Source organism: Mauremys reevesii, linkage group 14 (assembly GCF_016161935.1).
Source record: "Mauremys reevesii isolate NIE-2019 linkage group 14, ASM1616193v1, whole genome shotgun sequence".
Taxonomy (NCBI): domain Eukaryota; kingdom Metazoa; phylum Chordata; order Testudines; family Geoemydidae; genus Mauremys; species Mauremys reevesii.
Genome location: NC_052636.1, coordinates 27,869,290 through 27,889,994, shown reverse-complemented (window position 1 = coordinate 27,889,994; position 20,705 = coordinate 27,869,290). Strand labels below are relative to the sequence as shown.

Genomic DNA, 20,705 nt, shown 5'->3' with positions numbered 1-20,705 from the left:
AAATATGATGGGGACTAATATAGCTACAACAAATCAGGAAAAAGATTTTGGAGTCATCGTGGATAGTTCTCTGAAGATGTCCAAGCAGTGTGCAGAGGCGGTCAAAAAAGCAAACAGGATGTTAGGAATTATTAAAAAGGGAATAGAGAATAAGACTGACTATATTATTACCCTTATATAACTCCATGGTATGCCCACATCTTGAATTCTATGTACAGATGTGGTCTCCTCATCTCAAAAAAGATATACTGGCATTAGAAAAGGTTCAGAGAAGGGCAATTAAAATGATTAGGGGTTTATAACGGGTCCCATATGAGGAGAGATTAAAGAGGCTAGGGCTTTTCAGCTTGGAAAAGAGGAGACTAAGAGGGAATATGATAGAGGTATATAAAATCATGAGTGATGTGGAGAAAGTAGATAAGGAAAAGTTATTTACTTACTCCCATAATACAAGAACTAAGGGCCACCAAATGAAATTAATAGGCAGCTGGTTTAAAACAAATAAAAGGAAGTTCTTCTTCACACAGCGCACAGTCAACTTGTGGAACTCCTTGCCTGAAGAGGTTGTGAAGGCTAGGACTATAACAATAAATTCATGGAGGTTAAGTCCATTAATGGCTATTAGCCAGGATGGGTAAGGAATGGTGTCCCTAGCCTCTGTTTGTCAGAGGATGGAGATGGATGGCAGGAGAGAGATAACTTGATCATTGTCTGTTAGGTTCACTCCCTGGGCTGCTTCTTCTCTACAACTATAATTGTCTTTTTACACCAAAATCACTAACTTGAGCACCCAATTCCATGTACAGTCCTAGTGGATGTAAGGCACAGGTAACTTTTGCCTCAGGGTAGCTTGTTGGCATCAACCCTCTCTCCCCCACCTGGAGCTGATGAAATTCCTGGCTGGAGGGACACACGCTCCTACAAGTCAAAAGGAAAGGAGCTGATAGAAAAGATCACAGGACTGACCCCAAAGAAGGGTTAGCTGCAAAAGGCAGAAGCAGGCAACTCATCTGGCAGAGCTGAGAGACCACAGTGAAGATGGTGCAAAGATCACTATATTGGAATTAGCAAATTTGATTTTTTTTAAAACAAATCCTTGGGAAGCCCTAATAAAGGCATTTCTTACAGTTCTCTCCGATTTGGATTTTCTGATCTCTAATAGGGAATGACATCTGATTGAAGCTTTTCCCAAATGCAGAGCATGTGTAGGGTCTCTCTCCACTGTGGATTCTACGATGTCTGACAAAGTCTGAGTGCTCAATGAAACTTTTCCCGCACTCAGCGCATGTGTAGAGCGTCTCTCATGTGTGGATTCTCTGATGTGTGACAAGGCTTGAGCGCCGACTGAAGTATTTCCCGCACTCAGCGCACGTGTAAGGCTTCTCTCCTGTGTGGATTCTCTGATGTGTGATAAGGATTGAGAGCTGATTGAAGCTTTTCCCGCACTCAGCGCATGTGTAGGGCGTCTCTCCTGTGTGGATTCTCTGATGTGTGATAAGGTTTGAGCGCTGACTGAAGCTTTTCCCGCACTCAGCGCACGTGTAAGGCTGCTCTCCTGTGTGGATTCTCTGATGTCTGATAAGGCGTGAGCGCCGACTGAAGCTTTTCCCACACTCAGCGCACGTGTAGGGCGTCTCCCCTGTGTGGATTCTCTGATGTCTGATAAGACTGGAGCGCCAACTGAAGCTTTTCCCGCACTCAGCGCACGTGTAGGGCGTCTCCCCTATGTGGATTCTCTGGTGTGTGATAAGGTTTGGGCGCCGACTGAAGCTTTTCCCGCACTCAGCGCACGTGTAGGGCGTCTCCCCTGTGTGGATTCTCTGATGTCTGATAAGGACTGAGCGCCAAGTGAAGCTTTTCCCGCACTCAGCGCACGTGCAGGGCGTCTCCCCTGTGTGGATTCTCTGATGTGTGATAAGGTGTGAGCGCCAAGTGAAGCTTTTCCCGCACTCAGAGCACGTGCAGGGCGTCTCCCCTGTGTGGATTCTCTGATGTGTGATGAGGTGTGAGCGCTGACTGAAGCTTTCCCCGCACTCATGGCATGTGTAGTTTGTCTCTTCCAAGTTGATTCTCTCACGTGTAATAAGGTCTGAGAGGCTACTGAAGTTCTCCTCTGGCCTCTGCTGAGTCTCTGAGGCTTTTACTGTTTCTTGGAGTGCACAACTCCTGGAAACATTCCCTTTGGGTCTTCCTGATAACGTCCCATGTGGTGCTCCTTGCTCAGCATCTTCCTGCTGGGGTTTCTGCATCTCATTCTCACGCGCCATCCTATCACCTGATGGGAGACAGAGAGAATCCAGACATAGGTCACTCCCTGTGCCTGAGAGAAAGGAAATCTCAGAGACAGGAATTTTAAAAGGGATGAACAAACCAAAATATGTGCAGGAGAGATCAAACCTATCAGGAGCTGATTTTCCCCAGAGGAGAGAGGAAGGGATCAGTTTTGGTCTACATTTCACCAGAACATGCAGGGGAAAGTGGGATCAGGTAGGGATCTGCTGACAGTTGTTAGTCAGGATACGTGGGAAGCCATGAGTGACATCTGCCTAATTATTCCACATCTGCAGGGAACAATCCTGAACTTGGAGAGCTCACAAGGTCTTTGTAGGGCATCCCAAATGTTTCCTGTATTCACGGACAGTTTTTGACTTGCTTTAACCAAGTCCTCACCTCTGCAGGCAGCTCTCGGGAGCACTTCTTTCTCAGAACCCTGGAGGTCCGGGACCCACGGCTCTTCCCCTCGTTCCAGCTGTGAGACCACATCAGGTTTGGAATTTAGAAACCCTATGCCAGGCAAAGAAAACCAGGAAGGTCAGTGGAATTTGTGGGATACCTGTCACAAAGAATAGTCCATGGTTTTAAGCTCAGATCATTTTTAAGCAGTAACATCCCAAGACCAGCTTCCTTGGCTCCAAGTGGCAGGAGAATTATTAATATTATTAATCATATGCATTACCTGAGTGCCTAAGGACCAACTAACAGTGTGTCTCTGTTGTGCTAGGCACAGTACAAATGCAGAATAGTAGATGGCCCATGCTCTGAAGAATTTACAGTCTAAATACACAAGACAGACACAGCATGGGGGAAGGGGTAGACCCCTGTTAGAATGGCGATATTCAGGCCTGCCTGCAAAGCCTATATTTTAAGAACTTAGGGGTATTTTTATCACTTAGCTAGTTACAGGAGTATGAAAACAAAGAATCAAAATCACAGTCTGCCTCTGTCTGGGCCTTCTCTCACTAGGATAGGCTGAGGCCTTGTTCTTAGGCTAAGGCCTTTGGCTAAGCAGCAGGGGCAGCCATAAGCTGGGAAGCGAAGGGTCACATCCTCACATCCCAAACCAGTCACACTGAAATAAGGTGCTATTGGGCTGTTAGGAAGACAATCCTGTCTGGATCTTAAGATGGTTAAAGAAACCTTAATTTGATAGCATTCTGTCTGGCAAGAAATCACTTATCAATGGTTGTGGTTGTGAAACCTCATTTCTGTATTGCTTTATCTTTATGGCCACCACTTTTACATTGTTAATCAGTCTGGTTCTCTAATTGTTTCTCTCGCCTGTATAATTAATGTTGCCAGGTGTAAGTTAATTAGGGTAGTGGTTTATAATTGGTTAGAGCAGGAGTAGGCAACCTATGGCGGCACACGAGCTGATTTTCAGTGGCACTCACACTGCCCAGGTCCTGGCCACCGGTCCAGAAGGCTCTGCATTTTTAATTAATTTTAAATGAAGCTTCTTAAACATTTTAAAAACCTTACTGACTTTACATACAATAGTTCAATTATGTATTATAGACTTATAGAAAGAGACTTTCTAAAAACGTTAAAATGTATTATTGGCACATGAAATCTTAAATTAGAGTGAATAAATGAAGACTCAGCACACCACTTCTGAAAGGTGGCCGACGCCTGGGTTAGAGAATTATGTCACAATATGTTAGAATTGGTTAGTTAAATTTCAGCACAATTACTGGTTAAGGTATAGCTGAGAATATTACTCTATAAATGGGGTCAAACAGGAGGGAGGAAGGAAATTGGAATAATAGAATCTCAGGGTTGGAAGGGACCTCAGGAGGTATCTAGTCCCACCCCTGCTCAAAGCAGGATCAATCCCCAACTAAATCATCCCAGCCAAGGCTTTGTCAAGCCTGATCTTAAAAACCTCTAAGGAAGGAGATTCCACCACCTCCGTGGGAACTCATCCCAGGGCTTCACCACCCTCCTAGTGAAATAGTGTTTCCTAATATCCAACCTAAACCTCCCCCATTGCAACTTGAAATCATTACTCTTTATTCTGTCATCTGCTACCACTGAGAACACTCTAGGCCTGATCTACACTGGGGGGGAGTTCGATCTAAGATACGCAACTTCAGCTACGCGAATAGCGTAGCTGAAGTCGAATACCTTAGTTCGAATTACTTACCTGTCCTCACGCCGCGGGATCGATGTCCGCGGCTCTCCCGTCGACTCCGCCACCGCCGTTCGCGGTGGTGGAGTTTCGGAGTCGACAGGAGCGCGTTCGGAGTTCGATATATCGCGTCTAGATGAGACGCGATATATCGAACTCCGAGAAATCGATTGCTACCCGCCGATCCGGCGGGTAGTGAAGACGTACCCCTAGATCCATCCTCTTTGGAACCCCCTTTCAGGTAGTTGAAAGCAGCTGTCAAATCCCCCCTCATTCTTCTCTTCTGCAGACTAAACAATCCCAGTTCCCTCAGCCTCTCCTCAGAAGTCATGTGTTCCAGTCCCCTAACCATTTTTGTTGCCCCCCGCTGGATGCTTTCCAATTTTTCCACATCCTTCTTATAGTGTTGCGCCCAAAACTGGACACAGTGCTCCAGATGAGGCCCCATGAATGTCGAATGTTGGTTAGGGGGCGAACGGGAACAGGGACACAGGCAAGGCTCTGCGGCATCAGAGCTGGGAAGGGAACACTGGGGAACAGACTGTATCGGCGTATAGAGATAAGCCCGACTGGTGTGAAGGGCTTCGGAATATGTAATCTTATAGGTGTAAAAATTGTACAGACTATACCACCCTGTGACATCATCAACGAAGTGCCCATTTGTGCCTGGGTAGGGGCCCTGCTCTGGGAGGGAGGATGCAGCAAGGACTCAGGATCGGTGGCCGGGGTCGCTGTGCATTGAAGAGGGGGAGGTTATGTGAGGAGGGGGGTAATGAGTGGGAGAGGGAGGTCAAGAGTTAAAATAATAATATTTGGGGAAAAAAATGTATAATAAAGTGAAACTGAACAGAAATAAAACTGGAATGGAGGCTCTACAGCAACAAGGCTTCGGTAGGGATTTGGGGTTAAAGGTCTGGGATCCCCCACAGCTCCAGACCCCCAAACCTCTCCTCCCTCCCACTGACCCACCCAGCCCACTTCCTGGGTGCCCTTCCCCCACACTCCCCTTCTTCCCATTACTCTCAGCCAGCACCACCTCCCGGCAACTTGAGAACTTCTTGTATTTTCTCGTCTCTCACAGCCTCCTACCTCCCTGCTGCTTCTTAGCTCTAATCCTGCACACACCCGCCCCATGTCCTGGTATATCTACTACCCCCCGTCTCCGTCCCTCCCACGGCTCGCTTATCCCTTCACCCATGGGATCCTGAACGGCAACATTACACGCTCTCCTAAAAGAGCTCATCTGACTGTCACACAAGCCAGGCATGAGTCACACACCTATTTACTCAATTTAGAATTCTACAGGCAGCATATTTTCCTCTTAAAATGAGGAAAAGGCATGAAAGCTACAGTGATTAATGTAGTTATGAATGTAGCCAATGAGGATACAGTCAATGCAATTTTAAAATGACTGACAGCACCAAAAAGGCACATGTCCAAAAATGGTACTAGTGGGTGGGAGATAAGGCAAAAAAAGGGGGGGCAAGGAAACTTGTCAAAACTTGTATGACGAATAAAGGTATAAAGTTATTACTGCTCAGGTTCCTCAGAGACCCCACAGCTTCTAATAACCCAGGGGACAGGACTCCTTACCCAGCGAGGTCACCGTCTCATAGTTCTCCTGCATGACATCCCAGTAGAGGGCTCTCTGAACAGGATCCAGTAGTGCCCATTCCCCCTGGGTGAAATACACAGCCACCTCCTCGAAGGTCACCGGCCCCTGAAAGAGCAAGAGTCCAACACTCAGTACCTGCTGCCTCACTCACAACCCCACTACTCACAGAACAGCAGCACCAGGTAAATGGAAGCTCTGGGAGGCACATGTTAACAGAGTCCCACCCAACCTTGCCTAGAACAGACAGGCGGCATTAGAGGGTAGAAAGAGAGAACCTTTGTGTCTCCCAGCTGACAGACGGAGGCAGGGTCTTCACATTTATCACATACCTACTAGCCAGAGCTTGATATAGGAGATGGGGCTGGCTCTGGACCCTACTAATGGCTCCCTGGTAGGAAACACTCTCCAAATAAAATATAAGAAAGAAAAGGGAAGTCAGTAGTAAAGAATATTAGTTAGAACAGGGGTAGACAACCTATGGCACGAGTGCTGAAGGCAGCACGCAAGCTGATTTTCAGTGGCACTCACAATGCCCGGGTCCTGGCCACCAGTCCGGGGGGCTCTGCATTTTAATTTAATTTTAAATGAAGTTTCTTAAACATTTTAAAAGCCTTATTTACTTTACAACAATAGTTTAGTTATATATTATAGACAGAGAAAGATCTTCTAAAAATGTTAAAATGTATTACTGGCACTCAAAACCTTAAATTAGAGTGAATAAATGAAGACTTCTGAAAGGTTGCTCACCCCTGAGTTAGGTCAGAATTGTAGAAAATTGGTAAGGGAAGTGTGACATTATTGATAAAAATTGGGACCATATAGAACATGGGTTGCAACCAAGGTCCTGTAGTGGCACCAAATCTGATGTAAAGGGGGTCATATGAGGTGTCTAAGACCAGGTTATGGGTTGCTGGTTATGATTATGCTGTCTGTATGTATGTATCATTTTGTAGCTGAAGTTATGAATATTGGCTCTATACTGTCTGTACTTCAGGCTGATGCTGTGCTTCTGGGAGCCATCGCAGACAAGTTGGTGTTAGCTCTGCCTAGCCTGCTTGATGGCCCATTAAAGACCATCAGCTACACAATTGACCCATGGAGAGAAGGCAGATACACCTTGTGACTCAGCAAAGTATGCAGGGACTGGCCCATGTGACCCCAGACTCCATTTTGCTGTAATTTTCCACAGTAAGGACAAAGAGGTTCTTACACCTGGAAAAGCCTATATAAGGCTGATGCCTCATCTCCATCTTATCTTCAATCCTGCTTCTACCTCTGGAGGGACTTTGCTACATGCTGAAGCTCTACACAAGGGATTGATGACCCATCCCAGCGGGGAATGTTCTCCAGAGACTTGATTTGAACCTGCAGTTTATGCCATCACTGCTACAAGCCTGAACTAAGAACTTTGCCATTACTGTATGTAATTGATTCCATTTAACCAATTCTAGCTCTCATCTCTACCTTTTTCCTTTTATGAATATACCTTTAGATTTTAGATTCTAAAGGATTGGCAACAGCGTGATTTGTGGGTAAGATCTGATGTGTATATTGACCTGGGTCTGGGGCTTGATTCTTTGGAATCGAAAGAACCTTTTTCTTTTATTGGGGTGTTGGTTTTCATAACCATTCCTCCCCGGGACGGGTGGCACTGGTGGTGATACTGGGAGACTGGAGTGTCTAAGGAAATTGCTCGTGTGACTTGTGGTTAGCCAGTGGGGTGAAACCGAAGTCCTTTTTGTCTGGCTGGTTTAGTTTGCCTTAGAGGTGAAAAAACCCCAGCCTAGGGCTGTGACTGCCCTGTTTGAGAAAGTGGTCCTGAATTGGCACTCTCAGTTGGGTCCCGCCAGAACCACCTCGTCACAGGAAGCTATCAGAAATCAATGACCAATCAATGAAAATAAGAAGGAAGTTTTGAAAAGTATATTAATCCTAACAATGGTAGTGATAAATAACTAGACGGAAATGGCAGAATTATCAAAAATAATGCAGAAGAGGTAAAAGTGTTCAATAAGTGTTCTCTCCTGAATTTGGAGAAAAACAGATGCTGTACTCGTATCATAAGATGTTGACGACGACACTCCTTCCATTCCAACAACAACTCACAAGGACATTAAACAGCAGCTATTACAGTTAGACATGTTTAAATAAGCAGGTCCAGATAACTTGTATCCAAGAGTTTTTAAACACCTGGTGGAGGAGCGTGGTGGACTATTAATGTTGATTGTAATTAGGACTTGGAACACTGGGGAAATTCCAGAAGACTGGAATTAAGCTAATGCTGTGCCAATACTAAAAAGTGTAAAAGAGATGACCCTGCTAATTACAAGAGTGTCAGTCTGATATCAATACTGAGCAAAATAATGGAGCCGTTGATACTGGATTTCGTTAATAAAGAATTAAAGGAAGGTAATATAATTAGTACCTATTAACAAAGGTTTAGAGAAAATAGATCCTATCAAACTAACTGGATATCCTTATTAGATGAGATCAAAAGTTTGGTTGCAGCTAATATTATTGATGTAATATATCTAGACTTCTGTAAGGCATATGACTTGATTCAGCACAATATTTTGACTAAAAAACTAAAATGATACAAAATAAATACAGCATACATTAAATAGATTAAAAACTGGGATTGTAAATGGGGAACCATGGTCGAGTGGATTTATTTCTAGCGGGTTCCCACAAGGATTGCTTTTTCCCCGTGTGCTATTTAACATTCTTATCAATGACCTAGAACAGAATATAAAATCATCACGGATAAAGTTTGCAGTATCATAAAGATTGCGGGTGGTGGTAACTAATGAAGTGGCAGTAGATTCAGGCTCCAGCACTGGGAGTCTGGGAAGTTGTCCCAGCCCTGGCTGGAGGGTTATTTCCTGTTCCACAAAGAGGAGAAGTTCCATTCCCAAATCCCGTGCCTTGAAATTAGGCCCTATCTGACACTACACCCCATATTCAGCATAGTGGTATGGTTATAATATGATTAGGACATAATTATGATGCATTTTGTGCAAGATGCGTCATGTGCTGAATATGATTATCCTATTTGTGTGCATGGATCATGTCTGTATTTGAAGTTATGGATATTGACTCTGTAGCTGTATTTCAAATGTGCTTACTCTGGGTGACACCCACAACGAGCCTTTCAGGTACAACAATGAAGAAGCCAGACACTGCTGATGGCTTATCAACAAAGACAATGGACCGTGGAAGAGCTTAGCCTTCCTGTGATTGTTTCAGCCAGCCTATGAGTCATGGCTACTATGACTCAGCAGGACATGCTAGGACATGTGACTAGACCACATGACAACGAACTCCATTTTGGTACCTGTATTTTTCCACAAACTAGACTGGGAACTTAGTTTGGAACAAATGGTTCCTGCCCTATGGAAAAGCTACATAAGGTGGGGTGTGACATCATCTCTTGGCCTCATTCCCCACACAAGCGAACTCCTGGAAACATCTGAGGAACAAAGACTGAACTGGGGGAACTGCTGCTCCCAGGGTAAAGGGATTTCTAGCTTGTGTATGGAAACTTGGGGGACTGCTTGTACCATCAGTCAGGGTGAGAAATTGCTAATTCAAATTCTCTCCAGATAGTATGTTAGGCTTAGTTTGAGTTTTTGGTTATCTGCTAAGTAATCTGCTTTGATCTGTTTCCTATCACTTAGAATTGTTGGGATACGTTAGGGTTCAATAAAACAGCTGGGAAGCTGCTAATGTGCTGACATGCATTGGGGACAAAGGCATAAGCAGGCAGTAATTCTTTGCTTAACAAATAAGTTGCCATATTTTTCCTCTCTCTGTTGCTTGTAAGAATTGACATTGATGCAGCTGCATGAGAAATGTAGTTGCTGGAATGAATGTCCTTTGTGTGAAAGAAAGTAAAAGAAATGTTATCTCCCCCTCCCCCTCCCCGCTACATAAACAAGCCCTGGCTTATGGCCCCTTCCTCCCTCCCCGAGAACTGCTCATTGACCCTTCCTCCATACCCTGAGAACTGCTGTTTAGGGAAATTTGTGGCAACACGTTATTGCAAAGAACGGTATTTTCAAGGTAAAAATGCCTCTATGATATGTGTAATACTGTGATAGTGGATAGGGGTGGGTATACTAATTGTATGAGTGTTTCTACTACTTAATAAGGGGTTCTGGCGTGTTGTAACGGATGTAGGTGTTTACATACAAACTTAGATAAAAGGCATGTGATGTAACTTATCCAGTACTTACTCGATAGTTGGGTCAAGGGGAACAAGTAACACAATAAAGAAGCCTGTATTCATATCCGTCTCTGGATCAACCGGCTCCTTTTTTGTTCTAACAATAATTACTTAAAATCTACCTTTCTGCCATTAATAAACTTGTTTTATGCTTTATCTTAATCAGTGCATTTTGAATGAAGTGTTTGGGGAAAAGCTGAGCTTGGTTAGCACAGGCTTGTTGTGCACATCTTTCCCATATCGAGGGGAAGGCGAACTATATTAATGAGCTTATATTATACAGATCCCTGTGCACTATAAGATGGTATAATTCTAAATTTATACTACAGCAGGTGTGCAAGGTTGGGGAGCTGGGAAACTGGCTGTTGTCGTCTATCTGTCCTTGAACGGCTTAGGTAAAGCACTCAGGTAGCTAAGTTAGATGCATGGCGCCACCTGCTGTCGTGTTGGGTGATAACAGGCCCTGGAGAGGCTGGCTGAATCTCCAGCAAAGCAGTGTGAGAAGGGCCAGCCCAGCTTGAGGGTTAGAGGGCGCAGCTGTTCCCAGAACCATCCCAGACTGCACCCCGGGGTGACAACCCATCACACCCTAAATTACGTAAGTTTCAGCAGGTTTGTCACATCCTGTCCCCTCCCTTTCTCCACCCGAGATATTTCCTGCCTCCCACCACCTCCAGCCGCTCCTACCCTCCTATGCATTTACTGCTCCTCTCCCTCCAAGCAGAACCCACCACCAGCTCCCTGGTAATCCCTTACCTGAGCCAGCTCCATTGCAGCCATTTCCTTCCCTTTGGGAGGATGAAATGATCTGGCGCAAAACGTGGACGTTAACCTGCAGCCTGCCAGGACGAGAAGGGCAATGTGAGAGAATGCAGAGGGGGCTTTTGTCCATTCCACATGCTGATTCCCCCCTGATTTTTCCCTGTTAATGGACACTCTAGGTTCTGCCACACTGTGAAGCACAGAGTGACCTTATTCCAGTACAGGCCTAGCCCCCTCCCACCATGGTGTAACCCTCTGAGACATGGTGAAACCCTCCCAGTAACATCCTCTGTTATACTTACCAAGTTTGCAGACAATACCAAGCTGGGAGGGGTTGCAAATGCTTTAGAGGATAGACCAGGGAGGGAGAGCTCAGTGGTTTCAGCATTGGCCTGCTAAACCCAAGGCTGTGAGTTCAATCCTTGAGGGGGCCATTTAGGGATTTGGGGAAAAAATCTGTCTGGGGATTTGTCCTGCTTTGAGCAGGGGATTGGACTAGATACTCCAACCCTGATATTCTATGATTAAAATTCAAAATGATCTGGAGAAAAGGCCTGAAGTAAATAGGATGAAATTCAATTAGGACAAATGCAAAGTGCTTCATTTAGGAAGGAACAATCAGGTGCACATGTACAAAATGGGAAATTCCTGCCCAGGAAAGAGCACTGCGGAAAGGGAGCTGGGGGCCATAGCGGATCACAAGCTAAGTATAAGTCAACAGTGCAAAAGGCAAACATCATTCTGGGATGTATTTGAGGGAGTACTGTAAGCAAGACACAAGCAGTAATTCTTCCACTCCACTCTGTGCGGATTAGGCCACAACTGGAGTACTGTGTCCATTTGTGGGTGCCACATATGAGGAAAGATGTGGACAAATTGGAGAAAGTTCAGAGAAGAGCAACAAAAATGATTAAAGGTCTAGAAAACATGACCTATGAGGGAAGATTGAAAAAATTGGGTTAGTTTAGTCTGGAGTAGAGAGGTCATGATAATAGTTTTCAAGTACATAAAAGGTTGTTACAGGGATGTGGAAGAAAAAATTGTTCTTAACCTCTGAGGATAGGAGAAGAAGCAACGGACTTAAATTACAGCAAGGGCAATTTAGGATGGAGATTAGGAAAAAACTTCCTAACTGTCAGAGTGGTTACACTCCAGAACAAATAGCGTAGGGAAGTTGTGGAATCTCCATCACTGGGGGATTTTTAAGAGGAGGCTGGACAAACACCTCAGGGATGGTCTAGATAATACTTAGTCCTGCCTTGAGTGCAGGGGACTGGCCTAGATGACCTCCCAAAGTCCCTTCCAGTTCTATGATTCTATGAAAAAAGGCCAGAGAAGAGCAGAATCAAAGGAGTCACTCTGGGGATTCTCCCTGTCTCTGTCCCCAAGGCAGCTCTCTCAGGTTTACAAAGCTGTTTGATGCTCCAGCCTTTATACAGTCTCTCCTGGCAGTGCACCCTTCATGGGCTGGGCCTAGTTTTAGCTTTTGGGAAGCGTGACCCCGGGGGCTCTGAGACTGGGCCTTCTTGCCTCAGCACATCTTGTTCCTTTCTGTGGCTCCCCAGCGAGTCCCACAGCCTCATACAGACTGTGAACATAAGAAGGGCCCACTGCCTCAGACCAATGGTCCGTCTAGCTCAGTGGCTAATGCCAGGTGCATCAGAGGGAAAGAACAGAACAGGTAACCATCAACTGGCCATCCTGTCACCCATTCCCAGCTTCTGGAAACAGAGGCTAGAGACACCATCCCTGCCCAGCCTGCCTGTGACACTGGCAGATGAGGTGTTAGCTCTTACACAAGCCTTTGTGTCTTAACTGAACATGGACAAACGCACAGTGGAATCAGTCTGACTCACCTGTGTTAGTATTGATAAAACAGGTATTAGGATTATAAGAACATCTTTAGACTTCATTAAATGCTTGTGAGTTGCTGCCTGGGTTAATATCTGACTAGTTGCATTGTGAGCCTCTGTGGCTCTGTAAATGACCAGACAGGAGAGAGACTTTACCTAGGTGAAGTGCTGATTGGCAACCGAATGCATTACACCCTGCCTGGCAGGAAAGGTCCATCAACACCAGAGACACTATTATGGGACGTTAAAGAAGACACAAGACTGTTGTTGTGCTCTTGACTTTCCATTAGCTGAGTTTCCAGGACAGAGCACATGGCAGGAAGGGGATGAAAAACCCCATACAGAAGGAACTGATGATCTGTATGCTGCTTGGACTCGGGGGGGCAAAGTTTTTACGCATCAGCAAGAGATCCCCAGCTGCCTAGCCGGGGTTAGTCCTAAAGAATATGCAGAGCTTGCTTATTATAGAAGCTTCTATTACCATTTGAAATTTCAGACTGTAACTCATCTGCATCTATAGGATTACCTGCTTTAACTTTGTAAACAACTCTCATTTCCTTTTAAATAAATATTAATACAGGTTATGACAGGACTGACTACAAGTGTTGTCTTTGTTGGAAGATCTAAGAGTCATTTGACCTAAGGAAGTGACTGGTCCTTTGGGACTGGCAGTAACCTGAACATTGCTGTGATTCATAGAATCATAGAATCTCAGGGTTGGAAGGGACCTCAGGAGGTCATCTAGTACAACCCCCTGCTCAAAGCAGGACCAAACCCAACTAAATCATCCCAGCCAGGGCTTTGTCAAGCTGGGCCTTAAAAACCTCTAAGGAAGGAGATTCCACCACCTCCCTAGGTAACCCATTCCAGTTCTTCACCACCCTACTAGTGAAAAAGTTTTTCCTAATGTCCAACCTAAACCTCCCCCTCTGCAACTCGAGACCATTACTCCTTGACCACTGAGAACAGTCTAGATCCATCCTCTTTGGAACCCCCTTTCAGGTAGTTGAAAGCAGCTATCAAATCCCTCCTCATTCTTCTCTTCTGCAGGCTAAACAATCCCAGTTCCCTCAGCCTCTCCTCAGAAGTCATGTGCTCCAGCCCCCTAATCATTTTTGTTACCCTCCGCTGGACTCTCTCCAATTTATCCACATCCTTCTTGTAGGGTGGGGCCCAAAACTGGACATAGTACTCCAAATGAGGCCTCACCAGTGCTGAATAGAGGGGAATGATCACATCCCTCGATCTGCTGGAAATGCCCCTACTTATACAACCCAAAATGCCATTAGCCTTCTTGGCAACAAGGGCACACTGTTGACTCATATTCAGCTTTTCGTCCACCGTAACCCCTAGGTCCTTTTCTGCAGAACTGCTGCCCAGCCATTCGGTCCCTAGTCTGTAGCAGTGCATGGGATTCTTCTGTCCTAAGCAGGGCCGGCTCTACAGTTTTTGCCGCCCCAAGCAGACTGCTGAATTGCCGCCCTGGGCTGGGGGGGGGCAGTCCGTGTGCCCTTAGGGTGGCAGGCGCGTTTAAAGGGCTCTGGGCTCCCCGCCGCGGCGGGGAACCCAGAGCCTTTTAAATCCCAGCCGTGGCCGGGAATCAGAGGGCTCCGGGCTGCCCGGGAGCCCAGAGCCTTTTAAATCCCAGCCGCCGCTGGGAATCAGAGGGCTCCGGGCAGCGCAGAGCCTTTTAAATCCCAGGCGGCCGGGAATCAGAGGGCAGCGGGCAGCGCAGAGCCTTTTAAATCCCAGGCGGCCGGGAATCAGAGGGCAGCGGGCAGCGCAGAGCCTTTTAAATCCCAGGCGGCCGGGAATCAGAGGGCTCTGATTCCCAGCGGCGGCTGGGATTTAAAAGGCTCTGCGCGGCCCGCCGCGGCAGGCAGCCCGGAGCCCTCTGATTCCCGGCCACGGCTGGCGGCAGGGCGGCTCTAGGATTTGCTGGGGGGAGGGGGGGCGGCGCTTTGGCGGTTGCGGGTCGGCGGCTCCGGTGGACCTCCTGCAGGCATGCCTGCGGGAGGTCCACCGGGGCCATCTGCCGCCCTCCCCCACGATGCCGCCCCAAGCGCGCGCTTGGCGCGCTGGTGCCTGGAGCCGGCCCTGGTCCTAAGTGCAGGACTCTGCACTTGTCCTTGTTGAACCTCATCATATTTCTTTTGGCCCAATCCTCTAATTTGTCTAGGTCCCTCTGTATCCTATCCCTACCCTCCAGCGTATCAGCCACTCCTCCCAGTTTAGTGTCATCTGCAAACTTGCTAAGGGTGCAGTCCACACCATCCTCCAGATCGTTACTGAAAATATTGAACAAAACCGGCCCCAGCACCGACCCTTGCGGCACTCCACTTGATACCAGCTGCCAACAAGACATGGAACCATTGATCACTACCCGTTGAGCCCGACCATCTAGCCAGTTTTCTATCCACCTTACTGTCCAGTCATCCAGCCCATACTTCTTTAACTTGCTGGCAAGAATACTGTGGGAGACTGTATCAAAAGCTTTGCTAAAGTCCAGAAATAGTACATCCACTGCTTTCCCCTCATCCACAGAGCCGGTTATCTCATCATAGAAGGCAATTAGGTTAGTCAGGCATGACTTGCCCTTGGTGAATCCATGCTGACTGTTCCTGATCACTTTCCCCTCCTTTAAGTGGTTCAGAATTGATTCCTTGAGGACCTGTTCCATGATTTTTCCAGGGACTGAGGTGAGACTGACGGGCCTGTAGTTCCCTGGATCTTCCTTCTTCCCTCTTTAAAAGATGGGCACTACATTAGCTTTTTTCCAGTCATCCGGGACCTCCCCCAATCGCCATGATTTTTCAAAGATAATGGCCAATGGCTCTGCAATCTCATCGGCCAACTCCTTTAGCACCCTCGGATGCAGTGCATCCTGCCCCATGGACTTGTGCTCGTCCAGCTTTTCTAAATAGTCCCGAACTACTTCTTTCTCCACAGAGAAAAAAGGCAGTCAGCTGCGAACCAGCTGAGCAGCAAACAGCAGAGAGGCAAACAGAAGGAGTTTGCCTGGGAGCTGACTGAGCAGAGAGATACGCTAAGTGCTGCATTAGGGGGACTGCGCTGGTGAGTATCTGAGTGTCTGTTGAGGGGACAGTTTGGCAGTTTGACTGTGTGCTTGATTGTTTGATTGTTTGTTTGAACAGTGTGATTTGGGAGTGCTTTGTTCCAGCTGGGTCTGACTGTTATGAAAAGGCAGTCAGCTGCGAACCAGGGGGTAAGGCAGTGGGGTAAGGCAGGGGTTCTCAACCAGGGGACTGGGGCCCCCTGGGGGGCCGTGAGCAGCTTTCAGGGGGCTGCCTAGCAAGGCCGGCATTAGACTCGCTGAGGCCCAGGGCAGAAAGCTGAATTCCCAGCGCATGGGGCTGAAGTCAGGGCCCTGAGCCCCACCACCCGGGGCTGAAGCCAAAGCCTAGGCCAGGGGTCTCAAACTCAAACGAGCACGAGGGCCACATGAGGACTAGTGCATTGAACCGAGGGCCGCATCACTGACACCCCCCTTTGCTGCCTCCGGCCCCGCCCCCACTCCACCCCTTCCCTGCGCCAATCCAACCCCTACCCCGAAGTCCCCACCCCAACGCTGCCCCCAGGGGGTGCAGAAATGGTGCAGGGTGCGGCGGGGGCTCAGGGCAGGGGGTTGGGGTGTGGGATATGGCAGGGGGCTCAGGGAAGGGAACTGGGGTGCAGGAGGAGTGTGGGATGCGGCAGGAGGCTCAGGGCAGGGAGCTGGGGTGCAGGAGGGGTGTGGGATGCGGCAGGGTGCTCAGGGAAGGGAGCTGGGGTGCAGGAGGGGTGGGATGCGGCAGGAGGCTCAGGAAGGGAGCTGGGGTGCAGGAGGTGTGGGATGTGGCAGGGGGCTCAGGGCAGGGAGCTGGGGTGCAGGAGGGGTGTGGGATGAGGCAGGGGCTCAGGAAGGAGCTGGGGTGTGGATGCGGCAGGGGCTCAGGAAGGGAGCTGGGGTTCAGGGGGTGTGTGGGATGCGGCAGGGAGCTCAGGGAAGGGAGCTGGGGTGCAGGAGGGGTGTGGGATGCGGCAGGGGGCTCAGGGCAGGGAGCTGGGGTGCAGGAGGGGTGTGGGATGTGGCAGCGCGCTCAGGGCAGGGAGCTGGGGTGCAGTGGGGGTTTGGGATGCGGCAGGGGGCTCAGGTAAGGAGGTTGGGGTGCAGGAGGGGTGTGGGATGCGGCAGGGAGCTCAGGGAAGGGCGCTGGGGTGCAGGAGGGTGTGGGATGCGGCAGAGGGCTCAGGGCAGGGGTTGGGGTGCAGGAGGGTGTGGGATGTGGCAGGGTTTCAGGAAGGGAGCTGGGGTGCAGAGGGTGTGGGATGTGGCAGGGGGCTCAGGCAGGGGTTGGGGTGTGGGATGTGGCAGGGGGATCAGGAAGGGAGCTGGGGTGCAGGAGGGGTGGGATGAGGCAGGAGGCTCAGGAAGGGAGCTGGGGTGCAGGAGGGGTGTGGGATGCGGCAGGGTGCTCAGGGAAGGAGCTGGGGTGCAGGAGGGGTGTGGGATGAGGCAGCGGGCTCAGGGCAGGGAGCTGGGGTGCAGGAGGTGTGGGATGCGGCAGGGGCTCAGGAAGGAGCTGGGGTGCAGGAGGGGTGTGGGATGCGGCAGGGGCTCAGGGCAGGAGCTGGGGTGCAGGAGGGTGTGGGATGCGGCAGGGGCTCAGGGCAGGAGCTGGGGTGCAGGAGGGGTGTGGGATGCGGCAGGGGGCTCAGGCAGGAGCTGGGGTGCAGTGGGGGTGTGGGATGTGGCAGCGCACTCAGGGCAGGGAGCTGGGGTGCAGAGGGGGTCTGGGATGCGGCAGGGGCTCAGGTAAGGAGGTTGGGGTGCAGGAGGGGTGTGGATGCGGCAGGGAGCTCAGGGCAGGAGCTGGGGTGCAGAATGGGTGTGGGATGCTGCAGGGGGCTCAGGGCAGGGTGCTGGGGAGCAGGAGGGGTGTGGGAGGTGGCAGGGGGTTCAGGGAAGGGAGCTGGGGTGCAGAGGGGCTGTGGGATGTGGCAGGGGGCTCAGGGCAGGGGGTTGGGGTGTGGGATGCGGCAGGGGGCTCAGGGCAAGGAGTGGGGGTGTGGGATGTGGCAGCGGGCTCAGGGCAGGGAGCTGGGGTGCAGGAGGGGTGTGGGATGAGGCAGGAAGCTCAGGGAAGGGAGCTGGGGTGCAGGAGGGGTGTGGGATGAGGCAGGAAGCTCAGGGAAGGGAGCTGGGGTGCAGGAGGGGTGTGGGATGCGGCAGGGGGCTCAGGGCAGGGAGCTGGGGTGCAGGAGGGGTGTGGGATGCGGCAGGGGGCTCAGGGCAGGGAGCTGGGGTGCAGGAGGGGTGTGGGATGCGACAGGGGGCTCAGGGCAGGGGCTGGGGTGCAGGAGGGGTGTGGGATGCGGCAGGGGCTCAGGGCAGGGGCTTGGGGTGCAGGAGGGGTGTGGGATGAGGCAGGGGGCTCAGAGCAGGGAGCTGGGGTGCAGGAGGGGTGTGGGATGTGGCAGGGGGCTCAGGGCAGGGCGGTGGCGTGCAGGAGGGGTGGGGGATGTGGCAGGAGGCTCAGGGCAGGGGGTTGGGGTGCAGGAGGTGGATGAGGCAGGGGCTGGGGTGCAGGCTCCAGCCCGGCGCCGGTTACCTAGAGCGGCTCCGGGGTGGCAGCAGTGGGCACCGGGGCCAAGGGAAGCTCCCTGCCTGCCTGCCCTGGCCCCGCGCTGCTCCATGTCCCTGCAGCCTCAGGGGCGGGGTCAGGCCCGGGCGTGCGCTCTCTTGCCGCTCCTCTAGGTACCTCCGCGATGCTCCCATTGGCCGCGGTTCCCTGTTCCCGGCCAATGGGAGCTGTGGGGGGGGCGGTGCCTGGAAGGAGGCAATGCAGGAGCCCTCTGCCTTTCCCCCTCCCCCGGCCGGGAGGGGCGAGCTGCCAGCTGCTCCAGACAGCGGCACGGGGCTCGCAGCGCCACGGGGGCCATCCCGCGGGGAGGCAGAGGGGAGCTTGGCGGCCACACCCAAGAGCCCCGCAGGCCGCATGCAGCCCGGGTGTTTGAGACCCCTGGCCTGAGCGATGGAGCTTTGTGGGGGCCCCTGTGGCATCCCCCCCTAACGCCGCTCTGGTTACTGTGGCCCACGGGGGCCGTGGAGTTTTTATAGCATGTTGGGGGCAGGGGATGTCAGAAAGAAAAAGGTTGAGAACGCCCAGTGCAAGGGACCATCTGTCACAAAGGTGAGCTCACCTGCGTGGTGAGATATATGGGATCACCCAAGGGGACTGTCTGTGATTCCATGTTAATGCTGTTACAGTGCCTGAAGCGTTTACACTGGATACTTGGTTGGTGAAATCTCCATACAGACCTCACACCCTGTCTGGGGTTTGTTCCCTGCTTCTCACCAGTCTGCCTGAGGCCGGTGCTCGTGCTCTCCAGTCACTGGGGACAGCGCTACAGAGACTAACGGGCACAACGCCACCAGCAGCAATTGGCAGCAATGCAGAGCAGGCTTCACAGGGACACAGTGTGGGCCAAAGGGTCTGTGGTCTCCACCAAGCCCCCGGTTCTCCTCCAGGGCACATCAGCATCCCGGCAACCTTCTAGGAGGGTCCAGGCTGCCACCCATCTCCAGCACAGCAGCGCCCGCGCCCCACGATCTGCCTTGTCTCCTCAGACAGAGGTGAGTGACGGAGGGTACACAAGGGGTCCGGTTCGGGAGGGATAACAAACACACCTCTGGGGTCACCCTCAGGAAGTGACGGTGACAGGCCCTGTGGTGGCAGTAAAGGGGGAGGGAGGGTGGGAGCAGCACCTCAAAGGCAATGCTGGAGACCCAGTGAACTCTGAAGGGCACTGAGAGTCTCCCAGGCCCCATATCCTGTTGGGATCTGTCCAAAGTCCCCCCCACTTCTTTTCTTTCATTCCTTTATTTACCCTCGTTTGCTGACAGTCGACTCTTGTGCTGTTTCACCTGGTGCCCCGAGAGAGGAAGAAAGGGCCCCGCGGCCTCAGGCAGGGTTGACAGCTTAGAACAGGGTCCCCAACGTGGTGCCTGCGGATGCCACAGCTCCCACTAGGGCATCTAAGTGCGCCCGCATACTGGCCGGTGAACAGAAATTCAGCGGCATTTTGCTGGCAACGCCTCTGGGTGTGTCCCCTGGGTCAGGAGAAGTCAGTGTCCAGCCCTGTGGGGCTGTGCTCCTGGCTCATACCTCCAGCACTCACTGCTGCCCTCCCTTCCCAGCTGCACTGTTCAGCCAGCTCCAGGCCTCTGTGAGGTCACTGCCCCGCCCCACCACCTCAAACCTTCATACTGGGACATGGTGCACCAGTGCCAATCAGAGTGCACTAGTGTAACTTCTGTCTACACTAAGGGTTTACACTAGTGCCTAAAACACCAGAGTGGCAGAGACCTTCAGAAACAGCAGTACGGTGGCACTAGAACTGGGCTCTATTTCTAGCTCGGTCACAGACAGCCTGGGTGACCTTGGACACGTCAATGTTTCTCCTCCCAACTTCAGTCTCTTTACCCAGCTGCCACTCACTGGGGTCTCCTCTCTCCAGAGCTGCTCACCACTACAGTCTGTGTGTGTCCCCAGAGCTGAGGCAGGTCAGCTCGGGAATAGTCTTACAAGGGGGCTGGGGAGTCTCTTTCCCTGGAAGTTTTTAAGAACAAGTAGGACAAAGCTCTGTCAGAGATAATCTACATATACTTGGTCCTGCCTCAGCAGAGAGAGCTGGACTTGATGACAACTTGAGGTCCTGTCCAGCACTACATTTCTAGGATGCCATGAAATATATACGTATAAAACACAACATACAGAGTAAAATCCACCACAACATGATGTCAGGAAACTCAGAAAAAAGAAAAGAAAAAAGAAACAA

The 20,705-nt window shown here is 50.5% G+C and overlaps 1 pseudogene; it reads right to left on the bottom strand.

Moving 5' to 3' along the window:
- Positions 1–1,301: 1,301 nt before the first annotated feature.
- The window catches only part of LOC120381572, a 127,857-nt pseudogene continuing 108,453 nt past the window's right edge, over positions 1,302–20,705 (bottom strand).